The sequence below is a fragment of the Zalophus californianus genome, chromosome 9 (assembly GCF_009762305.2).
Source record: "Zalophus californianus isolate mZalCal1 chromosome 9, mZalCal1.pri.v2, whole genome shotgun sequence".
Lineage (NCBI taxonomy): Eukaryota > Metazoa > Chordata > Mammalia > Carnivora > Otariidae > Zalophus > Zalophus californianus.
Window position 1 is genome coordinate 81,878,667 of NC_045603.1, and position 15,971 is coordinate 81,894,637.

A 15,971-nucleotide genomic window follows, 5' to 3' on the forward strand; every position below is an offset into this window, starting at 1 on the left:
ACTCATAGTTTTTAGTTTGGGCAGTTAGGTTATAGAATGACTAAGATGGGGATGAGTGGGGGCAAGAGTTGGAGCTTTTTTGTTTTTTTGGTTGGTGGGTTTTTTTTATTGTTGTTGTTGGTCTTTTGGGTTTTCTTGGATGGGGGACTGAGTTGAGGAAGATCCAGAGTTTTGCTTGGCATGCCTTTTAGACATCCAACAAAGGTGCCAATTTGGATATGAGTCTAAAACCCAGGACAGTAGTCAGAGTTGGACATACAAATTTGGGAGTTGTTAGCCAGGATCAATACACGTTGGAATTTGCTGGTCAGTAGAAGTGTTATAGGATTCAAAGAAGAAATTCTTTAATTTGCTATGAAAGAGGTAAGATGGCTTCATAGAAGTACTGCCAGATTGGCTTGGTAGATTCTAAAGTACAAGGTTAGGAACAAGGAAGGGCAAGTGTTACAAGATATTTAGGATAGATTCTTCAGACAGGAGTGAAATGAAGAAGGGCATGGAAGGGTGAAACAATAATTGGTATGCTTGTGAAATTGCAATTAGCAAGGCATGGCTGCACACAGTTTAGAGACAGAGAATGGGTAAAGTGAGAAATGAGATTACCTAGGCATTAGTAATAGCTAATTATTACATACAAGAATTATTTCTTTGAAATTTCAGAAAACCCAATGATATGCATACTAATATCTCATATTACAGATATGGGAATTGAGGCATAAGTAATTTGCTGAAGATCACAGAGTTGGTTGAATTGGAATTTGATTCCAGCAAACTGGATTCAAATCCAGGAAAAATTATTGCCATTCCTAGCCCTCCAAGTGCCACATTGGGTGCCTCTTATGCAATTCTGAAATGTCTGGGCTTCGATTTCTGGGAAATGGAGACCCGATGAAACTCAAATATCATCACTTCCATAGAATCTCATAGTTCCTGGGGTACAATTTAGCCATAGATCAAAGGATCTATGAATCTGGATGGAAAAAAAGTTACACAAATGTCTAACTGTACTGTAGCACTTCCTCAAATTATGAATTAGGTAACAAGCCTCAATAACACTTGTGGTTGAGATGTTTTCACGTCGCATCAGATTTGTTGCAGGTATCCTGAAATATCATTTACACCCATTGATATTCAAAATTACCATAGTTATTAGACCTGCTGTTAGATCTTACTATTTAATGCATTAATGAAGACACACATTTTATCACAAACGTTTTTTAAATTTTGATAACTGCCTTTTGATATCCTTAGAGTTAGTTTTGTAATCTTTTGCACTTAAAATCATTTTTAAGAGAAGGGATCCAATCAGGCTTCTCCAGACTGCCAAAGAAATCAAGGTACACACATTTTAAAAAGGTTTAAAAACTGATCTAGTCCAAATTCCCATCTAATGTAGGAAATCTCCTTGGTTCTGTTACTCAGAGGTAATTGTGGAGAATTTATTTAATATTTCCAGTGATTGGGGAGTTCACTCTCCAATAAATGAGTATTTTTTGTTTCTTTAAAGCTCAGTTTAGAAAAAAAAGATATTGGAAGTAATAACTGCATAGTTAAGCTTTCTCCCCCTCCCTCTTTTTAGAACGGCCCTTCCCTCCTGAACTATGTTCCTTTAAAAAATGTGAACTATTTCTGTCTGGTTTCTTTGAAATCTGTTTTCCTGAAGGCCAGGGTATATTTCTACCTCTTCCCAGAATTCCCACCCCTCACTCTTACAAATCTCTAAAATATCGGGGTAACCATCTCACAATTTCCTATCACTGACACATCCCCATCTAGTCCTTCCCTGAAATTCATAATTAAATTGAGTTGCAGTTCTCCTTATTGCTTCCTCAGCCATCTGAAAGATGAAACTATGAGTAGAGCAAGTCAAGAATTTATCAGATACATGCTTTTAGCAAAATGGAACTTTCAGCAGCTGTCTCGATAAAGCCCTACCTCCGTCACTTCTGGATGCTGTGTCTTTGCCAGCATTATTGGCTGCATTCGGGAAACACCACACATCTCCTGTCTTTGGCCATTTAGCATAAAGCTTACTCCCACAACAATATCAATTCTGTTTCTCTCCTTGCTCATCAATGGCCAAATGGTCTCCACCATATTCCTACACTTCGCTTCATGAATTTTCATACAGGTGCATGCCTTCCTGACAAGTTAGATCTATTTCTTTTGAAAAAGTAGATCTTTCCACTGCCACCTTCCAGTTGGCAATTGTCTCCTTCTTCCCATCAAGTCACAGTGATTTCTGTTTTTCTTGGCTGCCACTGTAAATTTGCAGAAAGGAAAGAATTTGCAGTTCCTGGGGACTATCTGTGCTGCATTGGGTGTAACCGCAGAGTTAGAAAGGACTGCTGCAGGCACCACTCAAAGGAAACTTGGCAACAGAAATCCACTTCCCATCCCCTTACCACAGCTGTGAATGCCATTGTCAAGCAATTTATATTGAACTTTAAAAAAGTGTTTAAAGACAGAAAACTAGTGGGAGTTGGTACAGTCAGTGCTGTTTTTACACTTCTCATTTGTTCTTTGGTGTCTGAGATATAAGTTCACTTAAAAGAAAATGTTAAGAACCAGTTTTACTCCAAATGCCAAAAGAACAGCACTCTTAGTTATTTTCTGACTATAGAGGACTAGAATATTACATAAAAAGAATTCATCAATACTACTTCTTTCTCTTTCCCAAATCTTTTGTTTCCATTTCTAAGGCTGGAATCAAATCTTTCAGGAAAAAAATAAGAAAATTACGATGCCTGGGTGTCTCAGGCAGTTAAGCGGCTGCCTTTGGCTCAGGTCATGAGCTCAGGGTCCTGGAATCGCGTCCCACATCGGGCTCCCTGCTCAGTGGCAGGGAGTCTGCTTCTCCCTCTGCATGCTGCTCCCCCTGCTTGTGCACTCTCTTTCTCTCTCTCTCTGACAAATAAATAGAATCTTAAAAAAAATAAGAAAATTGAAGGGTAAAAATTCAAAGTACCCAGTTCTGGAGTCTCTCACCCTAGGTATATATACATTTTTTTTCATAGTAGTAATAGTATTTCATAATTTTTTTTTTTTTAAGAGCCCAACACGGGGCTTGAACTCATGACCCTGAGATCAGACCTGAGCTGAGATCAAGAGTCAGACGCTTAGTGATTGAGCCACCCAGGTGCCCCATATTTCATAATATTTTTGAAGTTATATTTCCAGAGAATAAATCCATTATAATATAATTATATGCATTTTTTGCAGAGACCAGGATAAAACCAGTATAATTTTTAGACGTTAGGAGCCCAAAGCAATAAGAGCTTTGAGTGGCTGAGAATGTCTATGTGGCTGGGATGTTTGAGCATAGAAGGTAAATAAAGATGCTGCAGTGCTTACTGTCACTATTGAATAAAACTTTGTGATAGCCCATTTGAAGGTCAGGGCAATAGGAAGTAGAAGCCCAGTAATGATCGCAGAATGATTGTTGAATAAGCTATTACTCTGATGTAACATCTCTCCTTCTTGGGATTCCTCTTGTCTTCTGGCCATTCCCTTTATATCTCAGGCATTATTTCTTCAACCATATAATTTTGCTTTCTTAAATGTTCACACTGTCCAAATTTCCACCTCCGGGTTTCTTCTCTTTTCAGCTGACACGCTCCTCATCGGCATGCTTGTCTCACTGCTATTGCTTCATTTATCAAGGGGGATGGGGAAAGTGAGCAACTGCATCAACTACAGCAGAAAGATTCTCTAAGGATGAGAAATAGCCCCAAAATTTGGCAGATGGGGAGTTATTTATGACCAGATTTCAGTAAAGTTGTGGGTCAGAAGATCCAGTGATTAAGGAAAATGGGGGGAGAGCAAATGTGGGTTATTTTCAATTTAGAGAGATTTGGAAGAGAGAAATATGTCAGTCTATTGAAAGAGGAGATTTTTTTTTTGTTTGTTTCATTTTTAGGATGGGAGGTATTTGAGCATATTTATAGGCTGAATGTAGGAGCCAATTATGGGGGAGGCTAAGCATGAGAGAGTGAGAGAATTGATGGAGTGAAGTCCCAGAGGAGTTACATCCCCAGGACCAGGGGACAGATGGAGGGGTGGGCCTTGAACAATAGGGGCCCCTCATCCTCTGAGAGTAGAGAAAAGAGATCAAGATGTGTGAATGTAAGTATATTTATACATGTGTAGGGGGACAATTGGGACAACTATGCCAGGCTATTTCCATTTTATAAATAAGAGGCATGGTTTTTCTGCTGAAAGCGAAAGGAACCTCAGCCCCCATATTTGAAAGGGAGTGGTATTTGAAATAAAGAGGCCATAACTAATAATATGCAGAGTTCATACATGGCACTGAGGAACCAGTTGAAGCTAGGAAGAGTAAATTTGTAGTGGCTCAAATCTGCATGCTGATTTCCTTTTCCCCCCTCCAGAAGAGCTTTTTGACTAAATATAGGAGAAAAAGAAAAAACTTAAGTTATTGATCTAGCACTTTCCTAAGAAGAATTTGGTACAAAGGAAGTGGACTAAAAGAGACACATTTAAGTGATTATCACATATCCAAGGAGTAAACTTGAAAAGCATTTATATTCCATGAAATGCACTCACTTAAGCACCTACTTTATAGTTTGATGAGTTTTACCAAATGTTTACTCTCATGTAATATTCACCACACCCAAGATATAAAGCAGTATCAGTCCAAAATTATTATTTTTGCATTTACCCACATATTTATTACTTATAGCGCTCTTCATTCATTTATGTAGATACATTACCATGTGGTGTTTTCCTTCCGCTTAAAGAACTATCTGTAACCTTTCTTGTAGTACATTTCTATTTATGACAAAATCTCTCAGGTTTTCCTTTGCTGAAAATATTTTTATTTTGCCTTCACTTTTTGAAGAGTATTTTCACTGGATGTAGAATACTGGGAGGGCAGTCTTTTGGGACGCTGTTTTCCTTTCAACACTCCAGAGATATTGTTTCATTATCTTCTGGCTTGCAAAATTCTGCCAAGAAATTCATGGTCAGTCTTAATCTTCATTCCTTTATTCAGACTCCCTTTATGTCACAAAACACAAATAGTGTCTTGGTCTTTAGCTGCTTTTAAGATTTTCCTTTTTTCCCTGGATTTCAGCAATTTGATTGTGATGTTCCTTGGTGTGCTTTCTTTGTGTTTACAATATCTGGGACTCTTTATACTTCCCAAACCTGTGAGTTTATAGTTTTCACCAAATATGAAAAATCTGGCTGTTCTTTTTGCAAATACTTTTCTGTTCCTTCCACCCAACACACACACTTCTGAGATTCTAATTGCACGTAGGTTAGACCACTTGATATCATCCTACAGGTCACTGAGTCTCTGTTAAAATTTTTTCAGCTTTTTTTTTTCTTTTCATGTTTCATTCTGAATTGTTTCTGTTGATTTGTCTTCTGGCTCACTGGCTTCTTATTCTGTAGTTCCTAATCTGTTAATTTTTTGGCTGTAAATTTTTCATTTCAGGTACTGTATTTTTCATCTCTAGATGTTTTATTTCATTCTTTTAATATCATCCATTGCTATGTTATATTTATGTTTTCCTTTAAATATTGTAATATTTGTAATAGCTTTTTGAACATCCTTGTCTCTAATTTCATCATGTTGGCCAGTTCTGGGAATGTTTCTATTGACTAGTTTTTCTTCTGGTTGTGGGTCACATTTTCCTATATCTTCATGTGGCGAGTACTTTTAGGTACTGACTATTTTGAACTCAATATTGTTGCATTTCTAGATTGTTTTCTTCCTTTAAAGAGTGTTGGACTTTGTTCAGTCACGTAGCTAGGTTCTTGCTGGTGAGCCTGATCCTTCCAAGATTTCATCTTTCTCTGTTTTAGAGTTGCCTCTTCTCTAGGGCTAGAATACTCCTACATCTGTTCTGAGATCTCTGAAAATCCTGAGTTTCAACTCCATTTGAGTACTGAGAATTGCTTTTCTTTGTTTGTTTTTGTTTTCCCAACCTTATGGAGTTTCACCCTAAGCATCCATAGCTTATATTCAGCAACAGACTCAAGGAGACTCACAAAGATTTCTGTAACTATTTCTTGATATTCTCTTTTACTGTCTGGTTCTTTAATTCACATGTACCACTTGCCTCAGCCTGCTCGAACTCCAATGTCTATCTTCTCAGCTCAGCAAGACCACTGTGCTCTGTTTGGATTTGCCTTCCCTGCCTGCATCATTGTGCAGAAAGTATCTTTAGGCAGAAAGCCAAGGCAATCACTGGGCTCATCCCATTTGTTTCCCTTCTCTCAATGATCACAGTTTTGACCTGCCTATTATCCAGTGTTTAAAAACTGTTTTTTCATAGATTTGTCCATAGTTGCTCAGGATGGAAGAGTATATCTGGTCTCATGACCAGCAAAAGAAGTCTCAGTACATGACATTTTTGAAGAACCTATTTTGACACAGCTCTTTGGGCATGACAAACTATTGTTATCAAAATTATACTTGTTGCAATTACCTAAATATTACCAACAGGAAGAAACAAACATCTCCCCATCCTGGACATTCTCCTACCATATGATTTATTGTTGAAGAGTAGAATGCCAATGCCTTGAAAAATGGAGTTGTTGGGGGTGCCTGGGTTGCTCAGTTGGTCAAACATCTGACTCTTGGTTTCAGCTCAGGTCATGATTTCGCGGTTATGAAATCGAGCCCTGCACTGGGGTCCCCCATTCAGTGTGGAGTCCGCTTCAGATTCTTTCTCCCTCTCTATCCCCCTCTGCCCCTACCTGCTTATACTCTCTCTCTCTTTCTCAAATAAATAAATAAATGAAATCTAAAAGAGAAAAGAAAAATGAAGTGGGGACCATAGATAGTGTGAACAATGGAGTAGGATTTAAGCAACATCTAGCAGATGAATCAGATTTAACCAAGTTATTTCTTTTCCAGTTTTGCTCATTTAAGGAAGTGTCATCAGTCTCTCTAAGCCTTTTTTTAAATTTAAAATATAATAACATACCATAAAATTTATCTTTTTAAAGTGTGCAATTCATTGGTTTTTAATATATTCACAAAGCTATTCAGCCATCACCACTATCTAATTATAGAACATTTATCACCCCAAAAGTAAACCCCATACCCATTAGTAGTCATTTCCTATTTTTCCTCCTTTCCCAGCCCCTAGAAACTACCAATTTACTTTCCATCTTTTTTTTTTAATTAACATATAATGTATTATTTGTTTCATGGGTACAGGTCTGTGATTCATGAATCTTACACAATTCACATTGCTCACCATAGCACATACCCTCCCCAATGTCCATCACCCAGCCACCCCATCCCTCCCACCCACCTCCACTCCAGCAACCCTGTTTGTTTCCTGAGATTAAGAGTCTCTTATGGTTTGTCTCCCTCTCTGGTTTCATCTTGTTTCTTTTTTCCCTCCCTTCCCCTATGATCCTCTGTCTTGTTTCTCAAATTCCTCATATCAGTGAGATCATATGATAATTGTCTTTCTCTGATTGACTTATTTCACTTAGCATACCTCTGGTTCCATCCACGTCATTGCAAATGGCAAGATTTCATTTTTTGATGGCTGCATAATATTCCAGTGTGTGTGTGTGTGTGTGTGTGTGTGTGTGTGTGTGTGTGTGTGTGTGTGTGTGTCACATCTTCTTTATCCATTCATCTGTTGATGGACATTTAGGCTCTTTCCATAGTTTGGCTATTGTGGACATTGCTGCTATATCTACTTGCCATCTTTATGGATTTGCTTATACTGGGCTTTTCAAATAAATGGAATCATATAGTATCTGACCTTTTATGCCTGGATTTTTTCATTTATCACAATGTTTTCAGGGTTCGTCCATGTTGTAGGATGTAAAAATACTTCAATCCTTCTTATGGCTGAAAAATATTCCATTATATGGATATACCACATTTTGTTTATACATTTATCTATTGATAGACCTTTGGATTGTTCCCACTTTTTATTTTGAACAATGTTGCTCTAAACTTTCATGTACAAGTCTGTGTGGTCATCAGCTTTCATTTCTCTTAGGAATGGAATTGCTGAGTCATATGGTAACTCCATGTTTAATTTTTGAGAAGCTGCCAAACTGTTTTCCAAAGTGGCTGCCCAATTTTGTATTTCTATCAGCAATGTATGAGAGTTCCAGTTTCTCTAAATCCTTTCCAACACTTGTTATTGTCCATCTTACCATTTATAGCCATTCTGGTGCATGTGAAGTGGTATCTCATGAATGTTTTGATTTACATTTCACTAATGACTAATGATGTTGGACATCTTTTCATTGGCCCTTTCTATATCTTCTTTGGAGAAAGGTCCATTTAAATTCATTGCCAATTTTTTAATTGGGTTATTTGTCTTTTTATTGTTGAGTTGTAAAAACACTTTATGTGTTCTGTATACTAGTTACTTATCAGATATAGGATTTGTAAATATTTTCTCCCATTCTGGGATTGTCTTTTCACTTTATTAGTGGTGTCCTCTTACACACACAAGTTTTCCATTTTAGTGAAATCTGATTTATCTAATTGTTTTTCTTTGTTGCTTGTGTTTTTGTGCCAGATTTAAGAAACTATTGCCTAAGTGAAGGTAATGAAGATTCGTGCCTAGGTTTCCTTCTAAGAATTTTATACTTTTAGCTCTTACATGTTAGTTTTTGACCCATTTTAAGTTACTTTTTATATGTGATGTGAGGTATTCTAAGAATTTTATATGTGATGTGAGGTATTCTCAGAATTTTGAATGTTCTACATTGCTATAAGTATTTTGAATGGTCTACATCTTAAATGCTCTGACTTATCTCATAAAGTTATGAAGATGATATTACTTTACTTTCAGTTAATACATAGAGCTATCTGTGTAATAGTCAATTTTATTCTCCTCTCTCTTAAAAATATAGAGAATAAACAGCTCTGTATTTTTTAAGCTTTCCCTTTTTGGCATTTTTCTTTTTTGCATATATACTAAATAGGAGATCTGGCCATAATATGTTTCTTAGTCTCTGCTATAGGAAATCCTCAATTAAATTTTAAATAGCTCTCTTAGTACTCTATTGGAAGACAGATTTGATAATATTTTTAGAACCTAGCTCTAGAAGATCATTACCAAATATATTTTTTCTAGATATGAAGGTTATTTATATACCTATAAGAGTCTTATAATTGAAATGGAAACCCCAGACCTCCTTTAGTCAGGGTAGATGCTAAGGATAAACAGGGTCATTAGTGTCTACTGGAGATTTTTTAAAGAATGAATTATTTTAAATTTGCTCTTTTGCCATAGTTACATCAATATGACTTTGTGGAAATATCTGTCATTAGCAATAAGACTTTCTTTAAATTTTTTTAATGAAGCTCACTTTAAATGACTTCAGTGTATTCCAAAAATGGACATATCATTCTATACTTATTTTCTTTTTGTTTTAAAATTTTATGCTTTAAGTGTGTTCTAAATTGATTTATCTTATCTTGCATGAGTATGTCTAATATTTGGGTTAGCTCTAGCTCAGCTTATTGGCTCAATCTATAATTGGCTAAATCAATTGTGTATTTTCTCTCTCTTGTGGTCAATTTGTAATGCTCTGTATAATAAGTAACTATTATATACCCAAATGATATTTGGTTATATTAAAAGAGCCATTTATAAAAAGTTATTTCTCTAAATGTGAGATTCTATATGGTTTCGTTTAATCATTTGTATTCTCACTTTCCAAAGTTAATGAACCAAATGGAAAATTTTTTTTAAAAGTGGGTCTTTTAGCCTAAAAGAACAAAAAATTATTTGAGTACTTAGCAAAGAGACATAGAGATATTATTTATCTGGATGAGGCAGCAACTGGTGAATGTAAAATAGTGATTTTTTGAAAGTTTTACCAACATGACATTCATTGGTCTCTCATACTTTCTGTCAGGCTCTCCTGTGACATTGACCTTCACACTGGTCTCTGGTCCACAATGCAAATCATAGGTGCTTGGACAGATTGCCCTGTGAAACTACCACAGTAGAAAGAAAGTAATGTAAATGCCTAATAGATGGAAAGGAAAGAGTAAAGAAATACTTAAGCTCTCAACTTAAAATGTGCAGGACATTTGCTTATTTGCTTTGTCAATATTAGAGAATTTCATGTTACAGGATATTAGCTGAGGTTGAGAAGCCTTAAAAGGCCCAAGTAAGATATTAAAATCAGTTAACATTTAAGAATCTCTGAGAGGCTTTTTTCCTTATTTTTCAAGGCATATGCTAATCATCAGCTGGAATCAAGAATTTCCTCTCATGGAGTACTATTCCATAGTTAAGTAAAGATAGGATTTCCTTTGAAGTGTATGATCACTGCTTATTATAGAAGAACTGACAAGGCATTCATTATTTTTTTTACCATATAGAAACTTGATTTAATTGTTCATAAAGATGACATTTTTAAGCTATTGTATTGAATATAATATTTCCCTAGGACTGTATTTTCCTTCACTCTTGGTATAGCATCCATTATTTTATTTAACCAGTCAACTCTTTAATTTAATTCAAATTCCTCACTCACTCAAGAAATTTGCTCAGTGAGCATTTATTGAGTAGTAAAACCAGCAGCAGGACTGGGGTCCATGTTACTCTCTGAGAGAGAGAGACCCTTGGGTTATTTCGGGGCTTAACAAGGAATTTGATAAGGGCATAATGGGCCACTGTATTCAAAACATAGATTTTCATGAACTCCTATACTCTATCTTTGTATCTCCAGGTATACTGTAGGCATTCAATTACATTTTTTATTACATTTTTTATGTTAATCACCATACATCATTAGTTTTTGATGTAGTGTTCCATGATTCACTGTTTGCGTATAACACCCAGTGCTCCATTCAGTACGTGCCCTCTTTTTTTTTTTCCAGAGCAGATTTTTTATTGTTATGTTAATCACCATACATTACATCATTAGTTCTTGATGTAGTGTTCCATGATTCATTGTTTGTGCATAACACCCAGTGCTCCATGCAGAATGTGCCCTCTTTAATACCCATCACCAGGCTAACCCATCCCCCACCCCCCTCCCCTCTAGAACCCCCAGTTTGTTTCTCAGAGTCCATAGTCTCTCATGGTTCGTCTCCCCCTCCGATTTCCCCCTCTTTCATTTTTCCCTTCCTACTATCTTTTTTTTTTTTTTTAACATATAATGTATTATTTGTTTCAGAGGTACAGGTCTGTGATTCAACAGTCTTGCACAATTCACAGCGCTCACCATAGCACATACCCTCCCCAATGTCTATCACCCAGCCACCCCATCCCTCCCAACCCCCACCACTCCAGCAACCCTCAGTTTGTTTCCTGAGATTAAGAATTCCTCATATCAGTTAGATCATATGATACATGTCTTTCTCTGATTGACTTATTTCGCTCAGCATAATACCCTCCAGTACCATCCACGTCATTGCAAATGGCAAGATTTCATTCCTTTTGATGGCTGCACATATCTTCTTTATCCATTCATCTGTCGATGGACATCTTGGCTCTTTCCACAGTTTGGCTATTGTGGACATTGCTGCTATAAACATCGGGGTGCACGTACCCCTTCGAATCCCTACATTTGTATCTTTAGTGTAAATGCCTAGTAGTGCAATTGCTGGGTCATAGGGCAGCTCTATTTTCAACTTTTTGAGGAACCTCCATACTGTTTTCCAGAGTGGCTGCACCAGCTTGCATTCCCACCAACAGTGTAGGAGGGTTCCCCTTTCTCTGCATCCTCGCCAACATCTGTCGTTTCCTGACTTGTTAATTTTAGCCATTCTGACTGGTGTGAGGTGGTATCTCATTGAGATTTTGATTTGGATTTCTCTGATGCCAAGCGATGCTGAGCACTTTTTCATGTGTCTGTTGGCCATTTGGATGTCTTCTTTGGAAAAATGTCTGTTCATGTTTTCTGCCCATTTCTTGATTGGATCATTTGTTCCTTGGGTGTTGAGTTTGATAAGTTCTTTATAGATTTTGGATACTAGCCCTTTATCTGATATGTCATTTGCAAATATCTTCTCCCATTCTGTTGGTTGTCTTTTGGTTTTGTGGACTGTTTCTTTTGCTGTGCAAAAGCTTTTTATCTTGTTGAAGTCCCAATAGTTCATTTCTGCCCTTGCTTCCCTTGTCTTTGGCGATGTTTCTAGGAAGATGTTGCTGTGGCTGAGGTCAAAGAGGTTGCTGCTTGTGTTCTCCTTTAGGATTTTGGTGGACTCCTGTCTCACATTGAGGCCTTTCAACCATTTGAGTCTATTTTTGTGTGTGGTATAAGGAAACGGTCCAGGTTCATTCTTCTGCATGTGGCTGTCCAATTTTCCCAACACCACTTGTTGAAGAGACTGTCTTTTTTCCATTGGACATTCCTGCTTTGTTGAAGATGAGTTGACCATAGAGTCATAGAGTTGAGGGTCCATTTCTGGGCTCTCTATTCTGTTCCATTGATCTATGTGTCTGTTTTTGTGCCAATACCATACTGTCTTGATGATGACAGCTTTGTAATAGAGCTGGAAGTCTGGAATTGTGATGCCGCCAGCTTTGCTTTTCTTTTTCAACATTCCTCTGGCTATTCGGTGCCTTTTCTAGTTCCATACAGATTTTAGGATTATTTGTTCCATTTCTTTGAAAAAAGTGGATGGTATTTTGATAGGGACTGCATTAAATGTGTAGATTGCTCTAGGTAGCATTGACATCTTCACAATGTTTGTTCTTCCAATCCATGAGCATGGAACATTTTTTCCATTTCTTTGTGTCTTCCTCAATTACTTTCATGAGAATTTTACAGTTTTCTGAGTACAGATTCTTTGCCTCTTTGGTTAGATTTATTCCCAGCTACCTTATGGTTTTGGGTGCAATTGTAAATGGGATCAACTCCTTAATTTCTCTTTCTTCTGTCTTGTTGTTGGTGTATAGGAATGCCACTGATTTCTGTGCCTTGATTTTATATCCTGCCACTTTACTGAATTCCTGTATGAGTTCTAGCAGTTTTGGGGTGGAGTCTTTTGGGTTTTCCACCTAAAGTATCATATCATCTGCAAACAGTGAGAGTTTGACTTCTTCTTTGCTGATTCAGATGCCTTTGATTTCTTTTTGTTGTCTGATTGCTGTGGCTAGGACTTCTAATACTATGTTGAATAACAGTGATGATAGTGGACATCCCTACCATGTTCCTGACCTTAGGGGGAAAGCTCTCAGTTTTTCCCCATTGAGAATGATATTCACTGTGGGTTTTTCATAGATGGCTTTTATGATATTGAGGTATGTACCCTCTATCCCTATACTCTGAAGAGCTTTGATCAAGATAGGATGCTGCACTTTGTCAAATGCTTTTCCTGCATCTATTGAGAGGATCATATGGTTCTTGTTCTTTCTTTTATTAATGTATTGTATCATGTCGATTGATTTGCAGATGTTCAACCAACCTTGCAGCCCAGGGATAAATCTCACTTGGTCATGGTGAATAATCCTTTTAATGTACTGTTGGATCCTATTGGCTAGTATTTTGGTGAGAATTTTTGCATCCATGTTCATCAGGGATATTGGTCTGTAATTCTTTCTGATGGGGTCTTTGTCTGGTTTGGGGATCAAGGTAATGGTGGCCTTATAAAATGAGTTTGGAAGTTTTCCTTCCATTTCTAATTTTTGGAACAGTTTCAGAAGAATAGGTATTAATTCTTCTTGAAATGTTTGGTAGAATTCCCCTGGGAAGCCATCTGGAGGCCCTGATCTCTTGTTTGTTGGGAGATTTTTGATGACTGCTTCAATTTCCTTAGTGGTTATAGGTCTGTTCAGGTTTTCTATTTCTTCCTGGTTCAGTTTTGGTAGTTTATACATCTCTAGGAATGCATCCATTTCTTCCAAATTATCTAATTTGCTGGCATACAGTTGCTCATAATATGTTCTTATAATTGTTTGTATTTCTTTGATGTTGGTTCTGATCCCTCCTCTTTCATTCATGATTTTACTTACTTGGGTCATTTCTCTTTTCTTTTTGGTAAGTCTGGCCAGGGGTTTATCAATCTTATTAATTATTTCAAAGAACCAGCTCCTAATTTCGTTGATGTGTTCTGTTGTTCTTTTGGTTTCTATTTCATTGATTTCTGTTCTGATCTTTATTATTTCTCTTTTCCTGCTGGGTTTAGGCTTTATTTGCTATTCTTTCTCCAGCTCCTTTAGGTGTATGGTTAGGTTATGTATTTGAGATCTTTCTTGTTTCTTGAGAAAGGCTTGTATTGCTATATAGTTTCCTCTTAGGGCTGCCTTTGCTGCATCCCAAAGATTTTGAACAGTTGTGTTTTCATTTTCCTTGGTTTCCATGAATTTTTTTAATTCTTCTTTAATTTCCTGGTTGACCCATTCATTCTTTAGTAGGATGCTCTTTAGCCTCTATGTATTTGAGTTCTTTCTGACTTTCCTCTTTTGATTGAGTTCTAGTTTCAAAGCACTGTGGTCTGAAAATATGCAGGGAATGATCCCAATCTTTTGGTACTGGTTGAGACCTGATTTGTGACCTAGGATGTGATCTATTCTGGAGAATGTTCCATGGGCACTAGAGAAGAATGTGTATTCTGTTGCTTTGGGATGGAATGTTCTGAATATATCTGTGGAGTCCATTTGGTCCAGTGTGTCCTTTAAAGTCTTTATTTCCTTGTTGATCTTTTGCTTAGATGATCTGTCCATTTCAGTGGGGAGGGGGGTGTTAAAGTCCCCTACTATTATTGTATTGTTGTCGATGTGTTTCTTTGCTTTTGTTATTAATTGACATATATAATTGACTCCTCCCATGTTAGAGGAATAGATATTTACAATTGTTAGATGTTCTTGTTGGATAGAGCCTTTAAGTATGATATAGTGTCCTTCCTCATCTCTTATTATAGTCTTTGGCTTAAAATCTAATTTGTCTGATATAAGGATTGCCACCCCAGCTTTCTTTTGGTGCCCGTTAGCATGGTAAATGCTTTTCCACCCCTTCACTTTCAATCTGGGGGTGTCTTTGGGTCTAAAATGAGTCTCTTGCAGACAGCATGTCGATGGGTCTTGTTTTTTTATCCAATCTGATAGCCTGTGTGTTTTGATTGGGACATTTAGCCCATTTACATTCAGGGTAACTATTGAAAGATATGAATTTAGTGCCATTGTATTGCCTGTAAGGTGACTGTTAACTGTGTATTGTCTGTGTTCCTTTCTGGTCTTTGTTACTTTTAGGCTCTCTCTTTGCTTAGAGGACCCCTTTCAATATTTCTTGTAGGGCTGGTTTCATGTTTGCAAATTCCTTTAGTTTTTGTTTGTCCTGGAAGCTTTTTTTTTTTTTTTAGAGATTTTATTTATTTATTTGAGAGAGAGAGAGAATGAGAGATAGAAAGCATGAGAGGGAGGAGGGTCAGAGGGAGAAGCAGACTCCCCACTGAGCAGGAAGCCCGATGCGGGACTCGATCCCAGGACTCCAGGATCATGACCTGAGCCGAAGGCAGTCGCTTAACCAACTGAGCCACCCAGGCGCCCTGTCCTGGAAGCTTTTTATTTGTCCTATTTTCAATGACAGCCTAGGTGGATATAGTATTCTTGGCTGCATATTCTTCTCATTTAGTGCTCTGAATTTATCATGCTGGTCCTCTCTGGCCTGCCAGGTCTCTGTGGGTAGGTCTGTTGCCAATCTGATGTTTGTACTATTGTAGGTTACAGATCTCTTGTCCCCAGCTGCTTTCAGGATTTTCTCTTTGTCTCTGAGACTCTTAAGTTTTACTATTAGATGTCGGGGTGTTGACCTATTTTTATTGATTTTGAGGGGGGTTCTCTGTGCATCCTGGATTTTGATGCCTGTTTGCTTCCCCAAATTAGGGAAGTTCTCTGCTATATTTTGCTCCAATATACCTTCTGCCCCTCTCTTTCTTCTTCCCCTGGGATCCCAATTATTCTGATATTGTTTCGTCTTATGGTATCACTTATCTCTCGAATTCAGCTCTCTTGATCCAGTAGTTGTTTATGTCTCTTTTTCTCAGCGTCTTT